Here is a 24,763-nt window from a genome sequence, read left to right as displayed (position 1 = left end):
GTTGGTCGGAAAATAAACTCACCAGTAACTGTTACTCTTTTTTTTTCACAGTCTTCGTACATTTCTGTAGAATGCTTCTCTCTATTTCTCTGTGTGACGGTAAAGAGGCGTGAACTAATCCGTCTGTCATCATATAGGAAGTAGAGGCGTTCGTCAGAAGAACTGTAGTTCAGAGATCATCGTCAGGACAGAATGGAGCACACCTTGCTCTGTGTGTTACTCTGTAAGTACTGAGTTAGTGTGTTTGTGTATGAACACTAATTACCTGATTTACTAAGCCTTTGATGGAAAAAAGGAATAAGACAATCACGCAAATTAAGACAGTTAAACGTTTTAGCTTTTTAGTGTGTTTTATACCTTATTGATATAACAGTGCAAATACTTATTAGTAAATTACACTAAAGTTGGATAGCAGCAAATATGGTGTAGGTCTAAAGATGTAGGATCTTAATTTGATCACTCTTTTGTTGCTAAGAATTGTCGTTAACCACAGGAAATGCAGATGAGCTTTGTGATTTACATGAATTAACTGAAAACCAACACATGGTTATATTAACTGTATTGCACTTTTCATGTCGCCTACTTTTGGCCTGCTAATAGCCTAACCACCAATCAAGCAACATTTTGGACTAAACGTTTAAATCCGGAGGCTGCAGGATTATTTTGCTGTGACAGTATAGTTTAAATTAAGATCATATATCTGTATATGAGGTGGAGACGAATGACCACCCTACATTGAAGTAGCATCTCTGTGAGAACCTGAGCTTGTATAGCAGATGGTGTGGTGGTGTGGTGTGCATTTAACGAGGTCACCACTCAGGAACTAAAGAGTAGCGCTAACTCAGTGGTTGCTGAATGTGCTGTCAATGACAATGAATGCAGAATGCTATATTTGTTGGATGTGTTCTAGTATCAAGTTGTGATTTTTGTAAATGGTTGAGAGTTCCATCACTACAGTTATAGTAAACTGTACTAAGAGATTATTGAGTGTTGTAATGCTTGGCTGCAAGCATAGGTATGCTTGGCTGCAAGCATACCTCATGGTGCTGTGGTCAAAGAGACTATCAAGACTGAAGACTGACAATGCTATTCATAAGGTTGTCTTCAGCTAACGTGGTACTATCTAGCTAGGCTATTAGCCAACTAGGTGAACACTAGCTAGCTAACACCAAAAGCTCATGGCTAATCATCAAATTGCACACGGAAAACCCAGTTAAGCAATTCTTTTTTCCCCAAAGTTATTATGGGCCCCTGTACCCCATGGAAAACAAACATCCTCAGGCAGCTCTCAATCAAAACCAGTGAGCTTTGTAAGGTTTTACTGAGTACCGGCCTGTGCTGAGCTTAAGCTACACTCCTAGTCCTCACGGCTAATGAAAGCTAGCTAACCACCATCTGGGTTTAGCTATTTTAGCTCTTGTATTTAGTTAGCCTTGCATTGAGTTGCTTTGTGCCTACTAACTGAACCAGCCCCACTTTGTGGGGATTCGGTCCACGTGAGTTATTTTGCTTGAAGTGCTTGTTTGATGTCACCTCTTAGACGCCACTACCTCTGGTGAGCACGAGTCACTTGGCACCTGATGCACACTAATTACTGTCTACTATTACCAGTCGCAATTTAAGCATGTACATTTTTCAGATTTTGCAGTTCCGAGTTAACAGTTGCTTTGATCAAGGCACAAATCATGCTTCATTGACAGCATTGCCAATGTTGATTGTTTATAATTTTAAAATAGGAAAATAGACCCCTAATCTTAGACTTGAGACCACACAGCCACTCCCCTGAATAGCAGGCTAATGATTGCTTTGCAATGCTTGCAGTTAGCCACTGATTCCTTCCAAACCACTCATTGTTGAATTTGCGATTTCCAACTTGTTGTGTTATGTTTATCTCCAACGGCCGATGAGCACCGATAAGTTTTATCTATAATTTCTCTTCATTATTTGTCTTCATATGACAAGGATTAAAAAGGATTTGCCATGTGGTAGCTAATTTCCGCATTACCAAATGAGGAGTTACAAACACACCAGTTCGAGTTAAACTACATCTTTAATACTTAAGATACTTTTGCAAAAGTTCTTGACCCCCAATAATGCATCCTCTCGAATGAATCATTTAATGAGGTACTTGCAGAATGGCTCAGGGATCTTTTATAGCAACGATACAGCCCCTTCAACGTACATTGACAAACCACAGATACTTAGTAACAGTTCACAAAGGTTAAGTTTTGTATGACAGATATCAATAAAACACATCAGACAGTAACTGCTATGTCAACAGGATTAATGGTATAGCCCAGTATCTGGTCTCCTTAGAACTGTCCCTCCCTGGTACGGTATTGAACAGAACTATTTCATCCAATGGCATATATCAATTGTCAACTCTAGATACTCCCATCTCAAGCAAACCCCCTCTTGACCCCACTCCTGGACAGGCTCACTGGAGGGAGTGAGCCTCTAGGCCATATATTATCACAGGATAAGTGTGAGATCTAAGAGACCATGGTCCCAGACACTGCCATAAACCTCCCCACAATAAGGAAAAGGAGGGTGTGACTTGCTCACAGACATTGTGGAGACAAGTCATTGGTTCCCCAGTAATCACGCCATCCCTTCACATGGTTTAAGCATAGGTAAAGAGACATTCACATATAAAGACAATATTTCATTCTGTCCTCCTCTCTTGCTGATATTCTGCAGAGCAACAGAGACAAGTAAAAGACAAGTCTGACCTCTTCCCCTCTCTGGGCCCCAAGTGTCTGAGCCCCAGCTAAGGGAAATGTGTAACTGAAAAGACACCAGAGTCCAATGGACACTTTCTAATGACAAGTACCTCAAATAAGCATATTATACTAATAAAACATCTTAATTATCTATGTTACCCAACTAATTCTGATTCGTCCACGACAGCCAGTAGATTGTTAACTTGATTCATGATGATGACTGCTACCTAAGATTTTGAAAGGATCAGTCCAATCAAAGCTACTGTACATGATTTGACGTCATTTTATCTGTGTCCAATGACCTTGAGCCTTCTTGGATGGGCACTTCTAACGTAAATATGGCAGCACCCAAGGGGCTACAATTTTAGAGGTCTACCCTTAGACTTGGTGGTGACGTAGTGTCCCCGTGAGTGACAGAACACTGAGCCAATCACAGCGCAACGCTCCGTATTTTCTGCTGGCTTGCCCCACCACCACAGAAAGCACTGAGCTAGGCTGAACCACCATTTTGGAGCTGCCTTACTCAAGAAAACAAAAAAGAGACCATGGCTCTGTTTGAATACTCAAACTAACCACACGAACCTACTATTTGTGATGTAAGTTGAGTATGTAGTATGCTTATTGGTCATAGTATGGATAGAGTTAGTATGCCAAAAGTTTCTGGATGTCGTACTACATTTGCCGAAATACGAAGTATACACGCAGTGGACACTATTTCCGTACTTTAAGGGCCCATAATGCAATTCTTTAGAAAATGGGTGTGGCTTCACAACGTTTTCAAATTTGAGGAAAAAGGTGGAAAATATTCAGCTGAAGTCCAACGAGAGCGGATACAAATTCATTGCTTTAACTAATTATGTCAAAGCTAAGACAATGTTGAGCAATGTAGTAAAATAATGACTTTTCAAATAAGTTACGCTACACGTTATTTTGTCTGACAATGTGTTGGCTACGCTATCGTTACGAACCACATAGCGTATCTTTATAGCAGTATAGTTCGCAAACGCACTTTTGTATATTGCGCTGTAATGTACAATTGACCGTATTTTAGCGCCCCAAAAAACGTAATAATTCCAGGTCAAAAGTAATATGAATATCATTGTAAAGTTCGATTTCTCCCCTTTCCAGCAAAATCATTGACGAGACCTTCATGCCGCCCGTCTCTGCATGATTAAAGAAGGCAATGAGCTCTGTCGGGTCTTTTTAAAAATAGCGGATGGGGAAGTGAAACATAGTGAAAGGGAAGGGAGAGATAAACCATGTTGGAAAAAAGCTTTTTCACCCGATCTGTCCAACTTATCACCTCTAAAATGTAAATAAAACCCTGTAAAGAGTTTATATGTGTCATTGCATACCTATTTGAAGGTTTGTGTCGAATTTGAATCGGGCTTTTAGGGCGGCGTTAAAGTTATCTTCAGAAGTAAACAGCGGCTGACGCGGCTTTTGAGAGTCATGATGGCTTCCAATGATGATGCAAAAAAGGAATGCAGTCAGTTGTACAATTGACTAGGTATCCCCCCTTACCCTGTCCCTTTCTTGTTTTTAATGCGTGCTGTACATTACGTTATGACACGTCACAATTTAACGTACAGCGTCTGAGGGCCCATGTCAATCAACGCTTGGATAGAAACACACCCCAGATTGTGATGCCAACACAGTCGCATTAGTTTTCATTGCAGCCTCGTTTGAATGTAGCCTCGCAAATTCGTACGGAATGGGGTAAGTCAACAGTAGGTACTGGTATGTTAGCTAGCTACCTAGTAAGTTGGCTACTAATACCACAAATTTGTCTACATGCTACCTAACTACCCAACATTTATTGACTTGATTATTCACGTCATTCTTAGCTAAGTGGTATAGTCTTTGTGCGTTCTCAATGAACATAAATTCGCTCAGGCTATCTACTCTAATTTTAGAGCACTCTGGTCTGAGTGTGCAAGAGCGCAGAATAATTGATGAATTTGCGAATGCTCAACACCCGTTGAATATGGCCGGTGTCAGTAAACATTGGCAAAAAAGCATCATTAAACTGTTACCAGCAACACAGTTAGTCACCAATGCTCTGGATAACAAGAAAACAGCCTAACCAGCTCCGCTGTGGTGAGTAAAATTGTCAGAGTGAAGTGTTCTCTCATTTGTGCCTGGAAGTAGCTAGCCAGTTAGCTTGTGATGTGTGCTTGACTGCCGTTGTGATGGTCAGAACACTTGTGATGAACACTTGTGATGGTCAGAACGGCTGAACGCTCCGACTTCAAGCATCAACTTCCAGTAGACAGGCATAGCGCTACGCAAGTATGCTCAACTGAAAGGATACTGTTCGTTTACAGTATACTTAAATTACTAAATAGGAAAAAAAAGCAAAAAAAAGACTTCCATTTTTTTGGACCCTGTCTTTCAAAGACAATTCATAAAAATCTAAGTAACTTCACAGATATTCATTGTAAAGTGTTTAAACACTGTTTCCAATGCTTGTTCAATGAACCATAATCAATTAATGAACATTCACCTGTGGAACGGTCGTTAAGACACTATCAGCTTACAGACGGTAGGCAACTAAGGTCACAGTTATGAAAACTTAGGACACAAAGGAGGCCTTTCTACTGACTCTGAAAAACACCCTGCTCATCTGCGTGAATGTGCCTTAGGAATGCTGCAAGGAGGCATGAGGACTGCAGATGTGGCCAGGGCAATACATTTCAATGTCCGTACTGTGAGACGCCTAAGAAAGCGCTACAGGGAGACAGGACGGACAGCTGATCGTCCTCGCAGTGCCAGACCACGTGCAATAACATCTGCACAGGATCGGTGCATCCAAACATCACACCTGCGGGACAGGTACAGGATGGCAACAACAACTGCCCGAGTTACACCAGGAACGCATAATCCCTCCATCAGTGTTCAGACTTTCCGCAATAGGCTGAGAGAGGCTGGACTGAGGGCTTGTAGGCCTGTTGTATGGCAGGTCCTCACCAGACATCACCGGCAACAACGTCGCCTATGGGCACAAACCCACCATCTCTGGACCAGACAGGACTGGCAGAAAGTGCTCTTCACTGACAAGTCGCGGTTTTGTCTCACCAGGGGTGATGGTCAGATTCACGTTTATCGTCGAAGGAATGAGCGTTACACCGAGGCCTATACTCTGGAGCGGGATCGATTTGGAGGTGGAGGGTCCGTCATGGTCTGGAGCGTTGTGTCACAGCATCATCGGACTGAGCTTGTTGTCATTGCAGGAAATCTCAACGCTGTGCATTACAGGGAAGACATCCTCCTCCCTCATGTGGTACCCTTCCTGCAGGCTCATCCTGACATGACCCTCCAGCATGACAATGCCACCAGCCATACTGCTCGTTCTGTGCGTGATTTTCTGCAAGACAGGAATGTCAGTGTTCTGCCATGGCCAACTAAGAGCCTAGATCTCAATCCCATTGAGCATGTGTGGACCCATTGGATTGGAGGGTGAGGGCTAGGGTCATTCCCCCCCAGAAATCTCCGGGAACTTGCAGGTGCCTTGGTGGAAGAGTAGGGTAACATCTCACAGCAAGAACTGGAAAATCTGGTTCAGTCCATGAGGAGGAGATGCACTGCAGTACTTAATGCAGCTAGTGGCCACACCAGATACTGACGTTTCTGAGTTTATGTAGTATATACTATGTTAGTATGGGTATTCGGACTCAGCCCATGTGTCACATCCTGACCAGTAAAAGGAGTTATTTGTTATTGTAGTTTGTCAGGACGTGGCAGGGGTGTGTTTGTTTAGAGTTTTTCGGGGTTTGTTGGGCTATGTTTAGTTAATGGGGTTGACCTTTAATTGGAAGCAGTTGCTCCTAGTTGCTTCTAATTGAAGGTCCTATTTAAGAGGGGTGTTTTTCTGTGGGTAGTTGTTCTTTGTATAGCCTAGTTGCCTTACAGGACTGTTTCGTCGTTGTTTTTCTATACGTGTGTTTTGTTTCGGTTTTCCTTCTTTCTGCCTATTAAAAAGAAGATGAGTATACACATTCCCGCTGCATTTTGGTCAAATCCTTACGACAACCGTGACACCATGTTTGTATGCGGCTTTATTAACAATTATATATTTTTACAATGTTTGCAAACTGATATGACACATATTAATGCCAAAATAACATGCAAAAAGGCAAGCTCCCCCCAAAAAAGAAAAATTATAATAATATTTGCATTTAATTTATTTTTGCTAAAAATGTGAGGCTCATAACAGGTTCTGCCCCACATTGTCAGGCCTGTCCAGTACTTTAAAAATATCCTCTCCTGTTGTCCTGGTTTCCAGTGGTTTGCAGAAGAGGATGTCTTCCTTAATTGAGCCCCCATAACCGTAACGGACATAAACCAGGAGCTGTGCCAGGCCCTCCACGTCTGTTGACTCATCCAGCTGTAACACAACAAATGTAGAATTACTGATGCTGGCATTGGATGTGCTCGTGGAAGCAGAACAACTTGTGTTATCGACAGGTGCAGGTGTAGTACTGCTCGTAGCTATACTATACTACCAGTATACTGCTATGTGTTTCTGGACGCGGGCCTTACTTTTAACCATTTATCAATGGCAAACAGAGTGAGCAGCAGCTAATCAAATCAAATGTATTTATATAGCCCTTCTTACATCAGCTGATATCACAAAGTGCTGTACAGAAACCCAGCCTAAAACCCGAAACAGCAAGCAATGCAGGTGTAGAAGCACGGTGGCTAGGAAAAACTACCTAGAAAGGCCAAAACCTAGGAAGAAACCTAGAGAGGAACCAGGCTATGAGGGGTGGCCAGTCCTCTTCTGGCTGTGCCGGGTGGAGATTATAACAGCACATGGCCTAGATGTTCAAATGTTCATAAATGACCAGCATTGTCAAATAATAATAATCATAGTAGTTGTCGAGGGTGCAACAAGTCAGTAACACAAGAGTAAGTGTCAGTTGGCTTTTTCATAGCCACGTTTGTCTACATACGGACCGTTAGTGGAATTCCCGCGAGAGAGTGACGGTTAATGTGGACGTGGATGTTATGTGGACGCGGATGTTAATTATTTGACTAGGCTACCTTTATTTGACGTTGTTATTTCGCTGAACACTAGATGGTTTAACAACATTTTTGGCAGTGAAACGAGGCTACTCAGGTGAAGAAAAAAAACTAGCCCAAATGTATAGCCCCGTTGGAAAATATAAATGGACTGTTTGAAAATGTGAAATTTTTTATTTGGCGTACACCCCGTGTGCATACCCCAGTTTGGGAATACCTGGTTTACACTTTGTTCAGTCACCTGACGTTTTAGAGAGACAGTGTACAATTTTCTATGTAATGCAACTCAATAGGAAAATAGTGTTTTTACACAGTGTAGAATCCTAATATTCCAGAAAGTACAGCAATTTCAATGACAGGTATTCATATACACATTTTAGCTTTTATAACAAACCAATGTCTCTCCATTGTTACATATTAGTTTCCCGGGCACAATATGTGCTTCAAAAGTAGCTAGAATTCATATACAGTGAGGGGAAAAAAGTATTTGATCCCCTGCTGATTTTGTACGTTTGCCCACTGACAAAGAAATGATCAGTCTATAATTTTAATGGTAGGTTACTTTCAACAGTGAGAGACAGAATAACAACAAAATAATCCAGAAAAACGCATGTCAAAAATGTTATAAAATGATTTGTATTTTAATGAGGGAAATAAGTATTTGACCCCTCTGCAAAACATGACTTAGTACTTGGTGGCAAAACCCTTGTTGGCAATCAGAGGTCAGACATTTCTTGTAGTTGGCCACCAAGTTTGCACACATCTCAGGAGGGATTTTGTCCCACTCCTCTTTGCAGATCTTCTCCAAGTCATTAAGGTTTCAAGGCTGATGTTTGGCAACTCGAACCTTCAGCTCCCTCCACAGATTTTCTATGCGATTAAGGTCTGGAGACTGGCTAGGCCACTCCAGGACCTTAAAGTGCTTCTTCTTGAGCCACTCCTTTGTTGCCTTGGCCGTGTGTTTTGGGTCATTGTCATGCTGGAATACCCATCCACGACCCATTTTCAATGCCCTGGCTGAGGGAAGGAGGTTCTCACCCAAGATTTGATGGTACATGGCCCCGTCCATCGTCCCTTTGATGCGGTGAAGTTGTCCTGTCCCCTTAGCAGAAAAACACCCCTAAAGCAGAATGTTTCCACCTCCATATTTGACGGTGGGTATGGTGTTCTTGGGGTCATAGGCAGCATTCCTCCTCCTCCAAACACGGCGAGTTGAGTTGATGCCAAAGAGCTCCATTTTGGTCTCATCTGACCACAACACTTTCACCCAGTTGTCCTCTGAATCATTCAGATGTTCATTGGCAAACTTCAGACGGGCATGTATATGTGCTTTCTTGAGCAGGGGGACCTTGCGGGCGCTGCAGGATTTCAGTCCTTCACGGCGTAGTGTGTTACCAATTGTTTTCTTGGTGACTATGGTCCCAGCTGCCTTGAGATCATTGACAAGATCCTCCCGTGTAGTTCTGGGCTGATTCCTCACCGTTCTCATGATCATTGCAACTCCACGAAGTGAGATCTTGCATGGAGCCCCAGGCCAAGGGAGATTGACAGTTCTTTTGTGTTTCTTCCATTTGCGAATAATCGCACCAACTGTTGTCAACTTCTCACCAAGCTGCTTGGCGATGGTCTTGTAGCCCATTCCAGCCTTGTGTAGGTCTACAATCTTGTTCCTGACATCCTTGGAGAGCTCTTTGGTCTTGGCCATGGTGGAGAGTTTGGAATCTGATTGATTGATTGCTTCTGTGGACAGGTGTCTTTTATGCAGGTAACAAGCTGAGATTAGGAGCACTCCCTTTAAGAGTGTGCTCCTAATCTCAGCTCGTTACCAGTATAAAAGACACCTGGGAGCCAGAAATCTTTCAGATTGAGAGGGGGTCAAATACTTATTTCCCTCATTAAAATGCAAATCCATTTATAACATTTTTGACATGCGTTTTTCTGTTTTTTGTTGTTGTTATTCTGTCTCTCACTGTTGAAATAAACCTACCATTAAAATTATAGACTGATCATTTCTTTGTCAGTGGGCAAATGTACAAAATCAGCAGGGGATCAAATACTTTTTTCCCTCACTGTAGGTCCAATATAAGCTCTATATCAATCAATATAACACATTATTTTCTGGTGGTCCTAAATTTCATGTGCTGATCCTAACTTTTTGGGAGCACCAGTGTTAGCAATGAAAAATGGCATACTATTGTCACATAGGGTTAAAACTGTACCATAGTGAACAAAGAAATTGTCTCTCCTCCTCTCCTCTATCAAGGCACAAGGCGAGACCCAGATGCAGGAGGCAGATGGTTGGAGTCTTACAATGTTTAACCTCTTACATCTAGATGTTCCGCTAGTGGAACACCGCTCAAATATCCAATGATGGGGCGTGGAGCGAATTACAAACTCCTCAAAAATCCAAAAACTTCAATTTTTCAAACATATGACTATTTTACACCATTTTAAAGACAAGACTCTCCTTTATCTAACCACATTGTCCGATTTCAAAAAAGGCTTTACAACGAAAGCAAAACATTAGATTATGTCAGGAGAGTACCCAGCCAGAAATAATCAGACACCCATTTTTCAAGCTAGCATATAATGTCACAAAAACCAAAACCACAGCTAAATGCAGCACTAACCTTTGATGATCTTCATCAGATGACACTCCTAGGACATTATGTTATACAATACATGCATGTTTTGTTCAATCAAGTTCATATTTATATCAAAAACCAGCTTTTTACATTAGCATGTGACGTTCAGAACTAGCATACCCACCGAAAACTTCCGGTGAATTTACTAAATTACTCACGATAAACGTTCACAAAAAACATAACAATTACTTTAAGAACTATAGATACAGAACTCCTTTATGCAATCGCTATGTCCGATTTTAAAATAGCTTTTCGGTGAAAGCACATTTTGCAATATTCTGAGTAGATAGCCCGGCCATCATGGCTAGCTATTTTGACACCCACCAAGTTTGGCACTCACCAAACTCAGATTTACTATAAGAACAATTGGATTACCTTTGCTGTTCTTCGTCAGAATGCACTCCCAGGACTTCTACTTCAACAACAAATGTTGGTTTGGTTCCAAATAATCCATAGTTATATCCAAATAGCGGCGTTTGTTCTTGCGTTCAAGACACTATCCGAAGGGTGACGCGCCGGCGCGTATCGTGACAAAAAAATTCAAAATATTCCATTACCGTACTTCGAAGCATGTCAAACGCTGTTTAAAATCAATTTTTATGCGATTTTTCTCATAAAATAGCGATAATATTCCGACCGGGCGACGTTGTTTTCGTTCAAAGACTGAAAATGTAAAATGGACTCTTCACGTGCACGCGCACACCCGTTTCATTGTTCTCAGATCGACCACTATCCAAATGCGCTACTGTTTTTCAGCCAGGGACTGCAGAGTCATCATTCAACGTTCTGGCGCCTTCTGAGAGCCTATGGGAGTCTTAGAAAATGTCACGTTACAGCAGAGATCCTCTGTTTTCGATAAAGAGGCTATAGAAGGCCGAGAAATGGTCAGAGAGGGCACTTCCTGTTTAGAATCTTCTCAGGTTTTGGCATGCCATATGAGTTCTGTTATACTCAGACACCATTCAAACAGTTTTAGAAACTTTAGGGTGTTTTCTATCCAAATCAAACAATTATATGCATATTCTAGTTTCTGGGCAGGAGTAATAACTAGATTAAATCGGGTACGTTTTTTTATCCGGCCGTGAAAATACTGCCCCCTATCCTAAACAGGTTAATAATCCAAAGGGTAGGCAAGAGAATGGTCGTTGACAGGCAAAAAGGTCAAAACCAGATCAGAGTCCAGGAGGTAAAGAGTGGCAGACAGGCTCGTGATCAAGGCAGGCAGAATAGTCAGGCAGGCTGGTACAGAGTCTAGAAACAGGCAAGGGTGAAAACCGGGAAGACTAGAAAAAGGGGAATAGCAAAAGGAGTACGGGAAAAACACGCTGGTTGACTTGACTAAACATACAAGACGAACTGGCACAGAGAGACAGGAAACACAGGGATAAATACACTGGGGAAAATAAGCGACACCTGGAGGGGGTGGAGACAATCACAGGAACAGGTGAAACAGATCAGGGCATGGCAATCCTCACCCGGATGCTTTAGCCCTCGGGGCAGAGCCGGGGAGAAAGGTTAAAGAATAGAGAAAAGAAAGAAGGGAAAGAGACAAGCTATTGGAGAAGAGTGTCAGCCCCTTATGTACACTCTCTGTTTACACTTGTTGATTTTCTCTTGGAGAAGAGTGTCAACTCCTTATGTACACTCTCTGTTTAACACTTTTTGACTTTCTCTTGGAGAAGTGGTGTAACTAAACAGGTTGTTCCTTCCTACTCTCTGTTTTCCATGGTCCTATGCTCCTTGCAGAATCTATTAGACGGAGAGAAAGTTCACCGTTGTTGGTCCTTTAGTGAAAGACAGTGCAACAGTTTATCCTCAGCTGTTGGGTTGTCTCTAAGGACACACGCGTGCAAGCATGCATGCATGTGTGTGTGTATGTGCGGGTGGATGCATGTAAGTGTGTACACGTGTGTGTGTTTGTTAAGTGGGTGGAGGCTGAAGTTGTTAAATTTACTTGGTGATCAGTGGAACAACTGAAATTAGCTGGGTAGTATTGAAACCTGACAACTTAGCAAAGGGCCTACAAGCATCTATTCTATTCTCGTTCCATCCTCTTTTCCTCCAATAAAGAGGAAGGAACCAGTGTGAGATCATGCAGTTTGGGGCCATACAGAGAAGTTGGTCAGAAAATAAATACGCCTTTAAACGCTACTATTTTTTCTCACAGCCTTTGTTCATTTCTGTAGAATGAGTTAGTGTGTTTGTGTATGAACACTAATTACCTGATTTACTAAACCTTTGATGGAAAAAAGGAATAAGACATGCATGTACAGTTTAATGCTTTAGCTTTTTTGTGTTTTATTCCTTATTGATAAAACAGTACAAATGCTTATTAGTCCGTAATTGAAACTACCACAAAACGGCCACCTTACCACTTGCTGTGGTATACAGCTGAGGAATGTTGCTAGGGGAATTAATTAATGTACAATGTTTGTTTACACTGATATTGTTAACAAACATTGTCATGAAATAACAGTATATTCTGTTATATTTTGAATTTATATAGCACTTTTTTACCAGATGTACTCAAAGCGCTTTACATAGTAGGGGGAAACTCACCTCATCCACCAGCAATGTGTTGCACCCACCTGGGTGATGCAAGGCGACCATTTGTGTGTCAGAACGCTCACCACACATCAGCTATTAGGTGGAGAAGTGAAGAGTGATAGAGTGCCTTCAGAAAGTATTCATACCCCTTGACTAATTTCACATTTTGTTGTGTTACAGCCTGATTCAAAATGTATTAAATTGTTTACTTTTCTCACCCATCTACACACAATACCCATAATGACAAAGTGAAACATGTTTTTAGAAATGTTTGCAAATCTATTGAAAATGAAATACAGAAATATCTTACATAATTATTTACACCCCTGAGTCATTACTTTATAGAATCATCTTTGATAGCGATTACAGCTGTGAGTTATTCTGGGTAAGTCTCTAAGAGCTTTCCACTCCTGGACTGTGCAATATTTGCCCATTATTATTTTTTAAATGATTCAAGCTCTGTCAAATTGGTTGTTGATCATTGCTAGACAACCATTTTCAGGTCTTGCCATAGATTTTCAAGTAAAGTCAAAACTGTATCTCAGCCACTCAAGAACATTGACAATCCTCATGGTAAGCAACTCCATTGTAGATTTGGCCTTCTGTTTTAAGTTATTGTCCTGCTGAACGGTGAATTAATCTACAGGGTCTGGTGGAAAGCAGACAACCAGATTTTCTCTAGAATTTTGCCTGTGCTTAACTCTGTTTATTTTTTATCCTGAAAAATTCCCCAGTCCTCGATTGCAAGCATACCCATAACATGATGCAGTCCCCACTTGAAAACATGAAGAGTGGTACTCATTTTTAATGTATTGTACTGTATTTGCTCCAACCATAACACTTTGTGTTCAGTACAAAAAACGGTATTGCTTTGCCACATTTTTTGCAGAATTACTTTAGTGTGTAGTTGCAAACAGGATGCATGTTGTGGAATATTTGTATTCTGTACAGGCTTCCTTCTTTTCACTCTGTCAATTAGGTTAGTATTGTAGAGTAACTACAATGTTGATCGATCCTCAGTTTTCTCCTATTACAGCCATTTAACTTTAACTGTTTTAAAAACTCTCCATTGGCCTCATGGTGAAATCCCTGAGTAGTTTCCTTCCTCTCCGGCAAGTTAGTGAGGAAGGACACCTGTATCTTTCTAGTGACTGGGTGTATTGATAGACAATCCAAAGTGTAATTACCAACTTCAAAATGTTCAAATGGATATTCAAGTCTGCTTTTTTTTTTATTTTGCCCATCTACCAATAGGTGCCCATCTTTGAGAGGCATTGGAAAACCTTGTCTTGTGGTTGAATCTGTGTTTGAAATTCACCTCAACTAAGGGGCCTTAGAAATAATAGTCTGTGTGGGGTACAGAGATAAGGTAGTCATTCAAAATCTTGTTAAACACTATCATTGCACAGATAGTGAGTCCATGCAACTTATTATGTGACTTGTTAAGCACAATTCACTTCTGAACTTATTTAGGCTTGCCATAACAAAGGGGTTGAATACTTATTGACTCAAGAAATGTCTGCTTTTCATTTGTAATTATCCCAGGGGGTATTGTGTGTAGGCCAGTGACAAAGCATCTCAATCTAATCCATTTGAAATTCAGGCTGTAACACAACAAAATGTGGAAAAAGGCAAGGAGTGTGAATACTTTATGAAGACACTGTATTATGCCAATTAGTAATGAGGGGGATGATTAGGCGGCTATGATGGAAGGGGGCCAGGTTGGGAATGTTGCCATGACACCAGGGTTAACATCCCTAGTCTTACAATAAGTGCCTTGGGATTTTTAATAACCACAGAGAGTCAGGACAACCGTTTAACTTCCTATCAAAAAGACAGCACCCTAAGCAGGGAAATGTCACCTAGACTGCCCTGGGATCTAATTAGACCAGAGAGAAGAGTGGCCCCTACTGACCCTCCAACACCACCTCTAGCAGTCTCCCATCCAGAGATAGTCCAGGGCCGACCCTGCTTAGCTTCAGAGGCAAGACAGCAGTGGGATGAAGGGTGGTATGCTGCTCGTACTGTAGATGACAACATGTAAAGTGACATGTGACAACATTAAACTACACGTGAAAATATTTTAGCACATGAAAACATGATCTCGTGAAATAAATGTGACAACACAATTTCAATGTGATACCATGAAACTAAACGTGATAACATTTTCACAACTAAAACAGCAAATTTCAATTTTCAAGTTTACCATTTTTTCACATGTGAAAATGCAATTCTACAGAGAGGTTTTCCCATGTGAAAATCTTTCACACGTGAAATTGTTGCAGTTCACATGTGAGGTGTAAACGTAATTTTTCTCTCGTGAAAAGGTGGCGCTAATATTAATTTAATACAGGTGAACATATGGTTTGCAAGATTTACCTCAAGTCTCTTGTTTTCACATGTGAAAATGTCAGATCAACATGTGAAAACAGTCTTTTTTGCAAGGGATGTAATTAAATGGTGTAGGAGTTTTAAGGTGAGTGACATGCTGTACATTTGACATGATCACTTCAATATGACCCCACCTGGGATTTGAAACTCACAACCTCTAAATTTGGGGTACGCTGATATTTCTGCTGTGCTAACAAGTCTGTACTTCTGCATTCTCAGATGTCCCCCACAGAGGAATTACCTATACATCTCCGCACTTCGCAAAATAATGCCATCTGCACTGCTATTTTACTTATCAGTTAATCTGACTATTCTGTCATCATTGATTTAATTGACTGGATTCAGTAATTTGAGGGTTTTCTGTATAATTGTCTAATGTTGGTGGGGCATATTATTCTGTTTTAATGTTACTCCTGAATGACTATGATAAATATAATAGGTTTGATTGAGTGTATTTTTAAACAAAACTGAGATTTACAGTAAAGTTCAACATTTAGGAATACAGGTGAAATCAGTTATTGACACAGAAACGGTGCCGTGGAAGATTGGAATGCCATGAACCAAGAGATTGTGAGTTTCAATCAAATCACATTTTCTTGGTCACGTACACATATTTATCAGATGTTATTGCGGGTGTAGTGAAATGCTTGTGAGGACATGTTGCATTTAGATTAGTTGTTTATTTAGTCACATGCATAAGGTCACAGATGTAATTGCAGTGTACACTGAAATACTTAAGCTCTGAGATCCAACAGTTCAGGTGTAAATGAAACAATAATAAAAATAAATCAAATAATATATACATATTTACAACTGTGACAATGAAAAATACAAATGTCCATTAGGGTGTGGGCAGTGTAAATGTCGGTATCAGGCTGTGATGCAGTTGACATACTAGGCTGTTATGCAGCCCGAAAGCATGCTATTGATGGTGCTCCTGTAGGGTACTGTGAGGCCCCTTGGGAAAAGGCAGAATTTCATAAGCCTCCTGAGGTTAAAGAGTTGCTGCCGAGCCCTCCTCACCACGGTGTCCATGTGGTTTGACCATTTCAGCTCCTCTAACATATGTACGCCAAAGAACTTTACGTTTTTGACCGTCTCTACTGTGACCCCATTGATGAGGATGTGGCATGTCCAACCTGGTTCCTCCTGAGGTCTGCAATCAGCTCCTTTGTTTTGCTGAAGGTGAGGGAGTGTTTTTTTATCTGGCACCACACTGGCAGCGTGCCTACCTCCTCAATGTATGGTGTCTCGCCGCTGTTGATAATCAGGCCTAGTACTGTTGTGTCGCCAGTGAACTTGATGATGGAGTTGGAACTGTGTGAGGCCATGCAGTTGTGTTATTACAGGTAGTACAGCAGTTGACTGAGGATGCACCCTTGTGGGGCACCTGTGTTGAGAAACCGTGTTGATGAGGTAATGTTGCCTATCTTCACCACCTGAGGGCTGCCCGTCAGGAAGTCCAGGACCCAGTTGCATAGGGAGGAGTTCAGTCCCAAGGCTGAGAGTTTTCTGGTGAGCTTAGAGGGCACTATAGTATTGACAGCCAAGCTGTAGTCAATAAACAGCATCCTCACATATGCATTCCTCTTGTCCGGGTGGGTGAGGGCTGTGTGCAGTGAAATGGCGATTGTGTTGTCCGTGGATCTATCGGGACAGTCGGGGAATTGGAGAGGGTCGAGTGTGTCGGGGAGGGAGGATGTGATGTAGTCTTTGACAAGCCCCTCAAAGTATTTCATAATGATGGAAGTGAGTGCAATGGGTCGGTAGTCATTTAGTTAAGTTACTTTCTCTTTCTTGGTCAAGTGGATATCTTGAATAATAATTACAGTATAAATAAACAATCACTATGTAATCATGTCAAAGTGTGTCAAATATGAAAGTTGAAAACACTGTGACTGTGTGACGGCGCGGGGACATCCTAACGACACATTTTAGGGCATCAACTGTGAAATGTAGTGTTAAAAATATCCACATCTGAAACTTCATATGAAATATCATCACATGTGAAGTGTTCTAAAACCAAATGGTTTTCATTGATTCCACATGTGAAAGGTTATGTGATCACATGTGAAGATCCATGTACACAGCTCTCAACCACCTGGAAAATAGGAATGCATATGTGAGGATCGGAAGGACAGAGAAGCTATGTCTGGTAAGACGAGGGGTGGGGGTGTGTGTCCGTTTGTAAATAACAGCTGGGGCACGATTTCCAATATTAAAGAAGTCTCAAGGTTTTGCTCGCCTGAGGTAGAGTACCTCATGATAATCTGTAGACCACACTATCTACCAAGAGAGTTCTCATCTATATCATTCGTAGCCATCAATTTACCACCACAAACCGATGCTGGCACTAAGACCGTACTCAACGAGCTGTATAAGCCCATAAGCAAACAAGACAATGTGCATCCAGAAGCGGTGCACCTAGTGGCCGGGGACTTTAATGCACGCAAACTTAAATCAGTTTTACCAAATTTCTACCAGCATGTCACATGTGCAACCAGAGGGAAAAAAACCCTACACCACCTTTACTCCACACACAGAGACGCATACAAAGCTCTCCCTCGCCCTCCATTTGGCAAATCTGACAATAGTTCTATCCTCCTGACTCCTGCTTACAAGCAAAAACCAAAGCAGGAAGTACCAGTGACTCGCTCAATACGGAAGTGGTCAGATGACCAATGACATAGAGGAGTATACCACCTCGGTCACCATCTTCATCAATAAATGCATGGACGACGTCGTCCCCACAGTGATCGTACGTACAGATCCCAACCTGAAGCCATGGATTACAGCAAACATCCGCACTGAGCTAAAGGCTAGAGCTGCCGCTTTCATGGAGCGGTACACTAATCCGGACACTTATAAAAATCTCGCTATGCCCTCAGACGAACCATCAAATAGGCAAAGCGTATAGGGAGGAGGTCAGAGACCTGGCAGTGTGGTGCCTGTTCCAGGGAACAGGTGAATTGGAGTGGGTCTAGGGTTTCCGGGATGATGGTGTTGATGTGAGCCATGACACAAGATGGCACCGGAGAAGAAGGCCTACGTTTTACGTGTTCCTAACCAATTGTGTTTTTTGTTCGTTTCTTTGCGTTGTTTGTAACTTATTTTGTAACTTATTTTGTACATAATGTTGCTGCTACGGTCTCTTATGACTGAAAATAACTTCTGGACATCAAAACTGCAATTACTCACCACAAACTGGCATACTCCTTTTTATCCTTTGAGTCCGACGAGCCCGATGTGAATGACATACTGCTTTCCCGGGAACAGGCCCAGATCCCCGTCATTTGCGTGAAGAGAAGGCAGAGAAAAAGGGGCCGGAGGGCAGGCTGCCTTCTGAGAATTCGTAGGCTATGGAATAAACCCCCACTGCCTTCCATTCTGCTAGAAAACGTGCAATCGTTGGAAAATAAATCTGATGACCTACGCGGAAGATTAAACTACCAGCAGGACATTCAAAACTGTCATATCTTATGCTTCACGGAGTCATGGCTGAACGACGACATTATAAACATACAGTACAGCTGGCTGGTTATACTCTGTATTGGGAGGATAGAACGGAAGCATCTGGTAAGACAAGGGGCGGCAGACTATGTATTTTTGTAAATAACAGCTGGTGCGCGATATCTAAGGACGTCTCGAGGTTTTGCTCGGCTGAGGTAGAGTATCTCATGATAAGCTGTAGACAACACTATCTACCTAGAGAGTTTTCATCTGTATTTTTCGTAGACGTCTATGTACCACCACAGACTGATGCTGGCACTAAGACCGTACTCAATGAGCTGTATTCGCCATAAGCAAACAGGAAAAAGCTCACCCAGAGGCGAAGCTCCAATTAGCCAGGGACTTCAATGCAGGGAAACTTAAATCCATCTTACCAAATTTCTATCAGCATGTTAAATGTGCAACCAGAGGGGGGGAAAAAACTCTGGACCAACTTTACTTCACACACAGAGACGCAAACAGGCAAAGCATCAATACAGGACTAAGATTGAATCATATTACACAGGCTCGTACTACACCGGCTCTGACGCTCATCGGATTTGGCAGGGCTTGCAAACCATTACAGTCTACAAAGGGAAGGACAGCCGAGAGCTGCCCAGTGACACGAGCCTACCAGACGAGCTAAACTACTTCTACGCTCTATTCGAGGAAAATAACACTGAAACATGCATGACAGCACCAGCTGTTCCGGAAGACTGTGTAATCTCGCTCTCCACAGCCGATGTGAGTAAGACCTTTAAACAGGTCAACATTCACATGGCCACAGGGCCAGACCGATTACCAGGAAGTGTACTGCGAGCATGCGCTGACCAACTGGCAAGTGTCTTCATGACATTTTCAAACTCTCCCTGTCCGAGTCTGCAATACCAACATATTTTAACCTGTTGAGGACAGACGTTCCGCTAGCGGAACCCCGTTCCACCTGCGGAACCCCTAGCCAACAGCCAATGGCGTCGCACGGCGCGAAATACAAAAACCAACTAAAATGCCACAATTCAATTTTCTCAAACAATGAACTATTTTACACCATTTTAAAGATAAGACTCTCGTTAATCTAACACATTGACCGATTCCAAAAAGGCTTTACAGCGAAAGCAAAACATTAGATTATGTTAGGAGAGTACATAGACACAAATAATCACACAGCCATTTTCCAAGCAAGCATATATGTCACATAAACCCAAACCACAGCTAAATGCAGCACTAACCTTTGATGATCTTCATCAGATGACACTCCTAGGACATTATGTTATACAATACATGCATGTTTTGTTCAATCAAGTTCATATTTATATCAAAAACCAGCTTTTTACATTAGCATGTGATGTTCAGAACCAGCATACCCACCGAACACTTCCGGTGAATTTACTAAATTACTCATGATAAACGTTGACAAAATACATAACAATTATTTTAAGAATTATAGATACTAAACTCCTTTATGCAATCGCTATGTCCGATTTTAAAATAGCTTTTCGGCGAAAGCACATTTTGCAATATTCTGAGTACATAGCTCGGCCGTCACAGGCTAGCTAATTTGACAACCACCATGTTTGGGACAACCTAAACTCCGAATTACTATTACAAAAATTGGATTAACTTTGCTGTTCTTTGTCAGAATGCACTCCCAGGACTTCTACTTCAACCACAAATGTTGTTTTGGTTCCAAATAATCCATAGTTATATCCAAATACCTCCGTTTTGTTCGTGCGTTCAGGTCACTATCCGAAGGGTGACGCACGAGCGCGTTTCGTGACAAAAGAATTCAAAATATTCCATTACCGTACTTAGAAGCATTTCAAACGCTGTTTAAAATCAATTTTTATGCTATTTTTCTTGTAAAATAGCGATAATATTCCAACCGGGCAACGTTGTATTCATTCAAAGGCTGAAAGAACAAAATGGAGAAGTCTCGTGACCGCGCATCTCCAGTCTCACTGTCCCCAGGCTGACCACTCACAAACAGAGCTGCTGTACTTTGCCCAGACACAGCAAACATGCCATTCCACTTTCTGGCGACTTTAGAGAGCCAATGGAAGCCTTAGAAGTGTCACGTTACAGCACAGATGCTGTAATGTCGATAGAGATGCAACAGAAGGACAACAAATTGTCAGACAGGGCCTTCCTGTATGGAATCCTCTCAGGTTTTGGCCTGCCATATGAGTTCTGTTATACTCACAGACACCATTCAAACAGTTTTAGAAACTTTAGTGTTTTCTATCCAAATCTACTAATTATATGCATATTGTAGTTTCTGGGCAGGAGTAGTAACCAGATTAAATCGGGTATATTTTTTATCCGGCCGTGAAAATACTGCCCCCTATCCTAAAGAAGTTAAGCAGACTACCATAGTCCCTGTGCCCAAGAACACTAAGGTAACCTGCCTAAATGACTACTGATCAGTTGCACTCACGTCTGTAGCCATGAAGTGATTTGAAAGGCTGGTCATGGCTCACATACACACCATTATCCCAGAAACCCTAGACCCACCCCAATTTGCATACCGCCCTAACAGCTCCACAGATGATGCAATCTCTATTGCACTCCACACTACCCTTTCCCACTGGGACAAAAGGAACACCTATGTGAGAACCTATGAGGTATTCATTGACTATAGCTCAGTGTTCAACACCACAGTGCCCTCAAAGACCATCACTAAGCTAAGGACCCTGGGACTAAACACCTCCCTCTGCAACTGGATCCTGGACTTCCTGACGGGCTGCCCTCAGGTGGTAAGGGTAGGTAACAACACATCTGCCACGCTGATCCTCGACACAGGTGCCCCTCAAGGGTGGGTGCTCAGTCTCCTCCTGTACTCCCTGTTCACTCATGACTGCACCACATCTGCAGTCCTCATGCCTCCTTGCAGCATGCCTAAGGCACGTTCCCGTAGTTGAGCATGGACCCTGGGCATCTTTCTTTTGGTGTCAGTAGAAAGGCCTCTTTTGTGTCCTAAGTTTTCAGAACTATGACCTTAATTGCCTACCGTCTGTAAGCTGTTAGTGTCTTAACGACCGTTCCACAGGTGCATGTTCATTAATTGTTTATGGTTCATTAAACAAGCATGGGAAACAGTGTTTAACCTCTTACATCTAGACGTTCCGCTAGCGGAACACCTGCTCCAATATCCAATGATAGGCGTGGTGCGAATGACAAATTCCTCAAAAATACAAAAACTTCAATTTTTCAAACATATGACTATTTCACAGCATTTTAAAGACAAGACTCTCCTTTATCTAACCACACTGTCCGATTTCAAAAAGGCTTTACAGCGAAAGCAAAACATTAGATTATGTCAGCAGAGTACCAAGCCAGAAATAATCAGACACCCATTTTTCAAGCTAGCATATAATGTCACAAAAACCCAGAAGACAGCTAAATGCAGCACTAACCTTTGATGATCTTCATCAGATGACACACCTAGGACATTATGTTATACAATACATGCATGTTTTGTTCAATCAAGTTCATATTTATATCAAAAAACTGCTTTTTACATTAGCATGTGACGTTCAGAACTAGCATACCCCCCGCAAACTTCCGGAGGAATTAGCGATAATATTCCGACCGGGAATGTCCATTTAGCTAAACAGAGGAAAGTAAACAAAGCTTTCGGTCGACGCGGGCACAAGCCTGAGTCTCACAGTACTGTAACCAGTCACTACCCAAACGCGCTACTTTTTTTCAGCCAGAGCCTGAAAAGCCACGATTCAGCTTTTTACCGCCTTCTGAGACCCTATGGCAGCTGTAGGAAGTGTCACGGGACAGCTAAGATCCTCACTCTTCAATAAACAGAGACAAGAAGAACGACACCTTGTCAGACAGGCCACTTCCTGCATGAAACCTTCTCAGTTTTTTGCCTGCCAAATGAGTTCTGTTATACTCACAGACACCATTCAAACAGTTTTAGAAACTTTAGGGTGTTTTCTATCCATATGTAATAAGTATATGCATATTCTAGTTACTGGGTAGGAGTGGTAACCAGATTAAATCGGGTACGTTTTTTATCCAGCCGTGAAAATATTGCCCCCTAGCCATAACAGGTTAAACCCTTTACAATGAAGATCTGTGAAGTTATTTGGATTTTTACGAATTATCTTTGAACGACAGTACCCTGATAAAGGGATGTTACTTTTTTTGCTGAGTTTATATACTATGCGGTGTCAGAAGAAGGCAAAAAAAATGTTCAAAACTCCAGTCACCCAAGTCATAGATTATTCTCTCTGCTACCGCACGGCAAGCGGTACCGGTGTTCCAAGTCTAGGACCAAAATGATCCTTAACAGCTTCTACCCCCAAGCCATAAGACTGCTGAACAATTAATGAAATTGGCATCTGGACAATTTACATTGACATGCCCCCCTACCATTGTTTTTACACTGCTGCTACTCAATGTGTGTTATCTATGCATAGTCACTTTACCCCTACCTACATGTACAAAATAACTCTACTACCATTCCCCCGCATATTGACTTGGTACCCATATCCCCTGTATATAGCCTCATTATCGTTATTTTTAGTGTACTGTTATTTTAATTTGACTATTTATTACTTTAGTTTATTGAGTACATATTTTCTTAACTCTTTCTTGAGCTGCATTGTTGGTTAAGGGCTTGTAAGTAAGCATTTCACGGTAAGGTCTACACCTGTTGCATTCCGTGCATGTGACAAATACGATTTGATTTGATATGTGTAGTGTTCCAAAACATTTGATTTGTTCTGGAATCATGTGTTTTTTCAGAATGAGGCAATAACAAGTTACACTCTTTCAGAATGAAAGGCTATTAGCCATTTAAAGGTGTTAAAAAAAAATGGAAATTGCAAATTGCACCTTTAAAATAAAGTACAGTAAGTATAAAGTATTTGGTAATCACTAACCTGAATATGGCATGGGGTTATTTATTTCAAGCTAATATTGGTGCAATGTGACTTTCTTTGTTGTAGTGCTGAATACACACATCAACTCTGGACACTCTGAAGATGATGATGGTAGATATTTGTTCTCTTCATCAAGCCTCCATCTCTTAATGCTTCATCCTATTTCTTTATTTGTGATTTTTAAAGCTGATTTTGGCTGGACATATTTTGAGTTTTGAGTCTCTCGAAATAACATGTGTATCATGCTGGTTTGATTTTGTGCTGGAGCGGCGAAGGCTGTTCTGACCATACACCCCAACAGCTCCCAGATATTCAGTGGAGAGTCTGTCACTCTCAGATGTGACATACAGGGGGGATGAGTCACTGACTGGGAGTACAGATGGTTAACACCCAGTCCAGATCAATGTCCACAGAATGCTGATGTATTTCGTGCGCTGAGCCCACGTGGTGACTACAGGATGGTCCTCGCGCGGTTCTAAATGGAGTGATGCAGTCAGACTGACAGTGACACGTACTTCATCTTATCTCTCATTCACATCTGTGCCTCCGTACTTATAACCAGTTGACATTGGGCACCATTTTAAGGATGCTGTTTAGTTGTTTTAAAAACATATGTTGTGTGTTTCTGCAGCTCTGCCCAAAGCTACACTGACTGTAGAACCAAACCCTGTGTTCCCTGGAGAGACAGTTACTCTGACGTGTTCAGTAGAGTCTGACAGTAGCTGGAGCTATAAGTGGTACAAAGACAGAAATGATAATGTAGTATCCCAGTCTGTCAGACACACTATAACAGGAGACACCCTCACCATCAGTGGATCAACAGTGAATGAGGGTCCCTACTGGTGTCAGGGAAAAAGAGAGTCCAGACCCACTTCTTCATCCATCAGTGACCCTGTCACTATCACTGTCAATGGTGAGCAGTGTCATACAGATAGACACTATTTACATTAAGTCAATCATGATCTGTGTGTCAGTATTCATAGTTATGATAGAAAAACAAATACTTTTTTAATTAAAGAAGTATGGTGATCATACTTTGGAAAGA

General features: G+C 41.7%; 1 long non-coding RNA gene across 1 annotated transcript; it reads left to right on the top strand.

Moving 5' to 3' along the window:
• LOC145861774 (uncharacterized) lies at positions 1-24,625 on the top strand. Its single transcript, XR_014381421.1, has 3 exons — positions 1-223; positions 23,785-23,829; positions 24,350-24,625. It is a non-coding gene; the product is annotated as an uncharacterized LOC145861774 (long non-coding RNA).
• Positions 24,626-24,763: the final 138 nt, after the last annotated feature.

The sequence above is a fragment of the Salmo salar genome, chromosome 18 (assembly GCF_965601325.2).
Source record: "Salmo salar chromosome 18, fSalSal1, whole genome shotgun sequence".
Taxonomy (NCBI): domain Eukaryota; kingdom Metazoa; phylum Chordata; class Actinopteri; order Salmoniformes; family Salmonidae; genus Salmo; species Salmo salar.
Note: the sequence above shows the minus strand (reverse complement) of the source record. Positions and strands in the feature narration are given on the sequence as shown.